The sequence below is a fragment of the Bison bison genome, unplaced genomic scaffold (assembly GCF_000754665.1).
Source record: "Bison bison bison isolate TAMUID 2011002044 unplaced genomic scaffold, Bison_UMD1.0 scf7180017864485, whole genome shotgun sequence".
NCBI lineage: Eukaryota > Metazoa > Chordata > Mammalia > Artiodactyla > Bovidae > Bison > Bison bison.
In genome coordinates, this window is record NW_011495045.1 from 3,322 (window position 1) to 6,370 (window position 3,049).

A 3,049-nucleotide genomic window follows, 5' to 3' on the forward strand; every position below is an offset into this window, starting at 1 on the left:
ACAATTGTGGTGTACTATGTTGTAAATGTCCTTACAAAAATGCTTATAAGAAATTAAAGACAATTTTACCCAATTGTCTATAATTGTCAAACTAGTGACCAGACTCTAGTTTTATAGTAATGTATAATAGAGGCCCTTTGTCATTTTCTAGTACCTTCCCTACCCTTGGCAACTTCCTTGTCTCCTTTGCTATTTAGATGAAATATGTAATCAGAATCTTTTTTTTTTTTTTTGAGGTGGATCATTTTTAAAGTCTTTATTGAATTTGTTACAATATTGTTTGTTTTATGTTTTGATTTTTTGGCCACAAGGCACATAAGATTTAGCTCCCCAACCAGGAATCCAGCTCTCACCCCTGGAACTGGAAGGTGAAGTCTTAACCGCTGGACTTGTAGGGAAGTACCAATAATAAGAATTTTTATTTTAAAAATTCTGTTCTCACCTATTGCTAGTGGGAATGTAAAATGGTACTGTCTCTTTGGAAGACACTTTGGTGGTTTCTTACATAAATAAATATAATCTTGACACACACTGATCCTGCAATCACGTTCCCTGGTGTTTACCCAAAGGAGTTGAAAATGTATATTCACACATAAGCCTGCACATGGATGTTTATAGCAGCCTCTTTCATAATTGGCAAAATGTAGAAGCAACCAAGATGTCATTCTGCAGGTGAATGGACCATAAACTGTAGTATTTAATTCAGACAATTGAGTGTTAGTACCAAAAAGATATGAATTGTAAAGTCATGACAAGACATGGAGAAACCTTAAAAAGACATATTACTAACTGAAGGATGTCTATCTGAAAAGGCTACATACTGAACAATTCCAACTGCATGACATTCTGGAAAAAGCAAAGCTATGGAGACAATAAAAAGAGTAATGGTTGCCAGTGCTTGGTGGTGGGAGGTGGAGGGAGTGATAAATAGGTAGAGCACAAAGGGTATTTAGAGTATTTACTTTGTATGATATGATAATCATTGCCTATGTAATTATGCATTTGTCAAAACCGATAGAATGCACAACGCCAAGAGTGAATGGTAATGGAAACTATGGGTGTGAGTTATTATGATGTGTCAATATAGGTTCATCAGTTATAACAAATATACCACTTTGGTAGTGGATGCTAATAACAGGGGATGCTCTGCATCCATGGGGCAGGTGACATGAGGAAAATCTTTGTGTCTTCCACTCAGTTTTACTGTGAACCTAAAACAACTCTGAAAATAAGTCTGGAAAGTCACAAATCTTCATTTGAGTGGTATCTAGCAATTTCTTGGTGGCTTAGATGGTAAAGAGTTTACCTGCAATGCAGGAGACCTGGGTTCAATCCCTGGGTTGGGAAGATCCCCTGCAGGTGAACATGGCAACTCACTCCAGTATTCTTGCCTGGAGAATCCCCATGGACAGAGGAGCCTGGCAGGCTACAGTCCATGAGATCGCCAAGAATTGGATGTGAACTGAGCAATTAAGGACACAGCACAGCAATTTCAATCTAGCTACTCTAGAAATAAAAGCCTCTGTTGTATTTGGAGTTAGTTACAATTTCCACCAGGGCCTGAAATATATGCTAGTTTAAAACGAACCCTGTTGAAAGGTTCATGGTTTTGTCTGTAATGGAATTTTGGTTATGATTAAATCCAAATTGACTTTGAGAAAGTTACAAGAGAAATACTTTAGTGTAAATAGAAATGTGCTGGTCTCCATGGGAAATCCTATAGGATTACTGGTGGCCTTGCTTTTATGTTTTGGTACAATGTAATGCCATAATAGATCCTGTAAGCTGAAATGTAATACAAAGAACTACTATATTATTGTTTCTCTAGAGACAGTTCACTAAGGATCAAAGTTAGATTGAATCAAGATAGGGAGGAAGTACAATTGAACTGAGACAACTGGATATTGTGGTTAAGAATATACCTGCCTCGATGTGTATGCTCATCAGTGGGATTGCTGGGTCATATGGCAGTTGTACTTCCAATTATTTAAAGTATCTCCACACTGTTCACCATAGTGGCTGTACTAGTTTGCATTCCCACCAACTTTGTAAGTTTCTCCACACCCTCTCCAGCATTTATTGCTTGTACACTTTCAGATAGCAGCCATTCTAACTGGCGTGAAATGGTACCTCATTGTGGTTTTGATTTAAATTTCTCTGATAATGAGTGATGTTGAGCATCTTTTCATATGTTTCATAGCGATCTGTATGTCTTCTTTGGAGAAATGTCTGTTTAGTTCTTTGGCCCACTTTTTGATTGGGTTATTTATTTTTCAGGAATTGAGCTGCAGGAGTTCCTTTATATTTTTGAGATCAATTCTTTGTCCATTGCTTCATTTGATATTATTTTCTCCCATTCTGAAGGCTGTTTTTCACCCTGCTTATAGTTTCCTTTGTTGTGCAGAAGCTTTTAATTTTAATTAGGCCCCATTTGTTTATTTTTGCTTTTTTTCCCAATATACTGGGAGGTGGGTCATAGAGGATCCTGCTGTGATTTATGTTGGAGAGTGTTTTGCCTATGAGGCAACAGTTAGAACTGGACATGGAACAACAGATTGGTTCCAAATAGGAAAAGGAGTACATCAAGGCTGTATATTGTCACCCTGCTTATTTAACTTATATGCAGAGTACATCATGAGAAATGCTGGGCTGGAAGAAGCACAAGCTGGAATCAAGATTGCTGGGAGAAATATCAATAACCTCAGATATGCAGATGACACCACCCTTATGGCAGAAAGTGAAGAGGAACTAAAAAGACTCTTGATGAAAGTAAAAGTGGAGAGTGAACAAGTTGGCTTAAAGCTCAACATTCAGAAAACGAAGATCATGGCATCTGATCCCATCACTTCATGGGAAATAGATGGGGAAACAGTGGAAACAGTGTCAAACTTTATTTTTTTAGGCTCCAAAATCACTGCAGATGTTGACTGCAGCCATGAAATTAAAAGATGCTTACTCCTTGGAAGAAAAGTTATGATAAACCTAGATAGCATATTGAAAAGCAGAGACATTACTTTGCCAACAAAGGTCTGTCTAGTCAAGACCTATG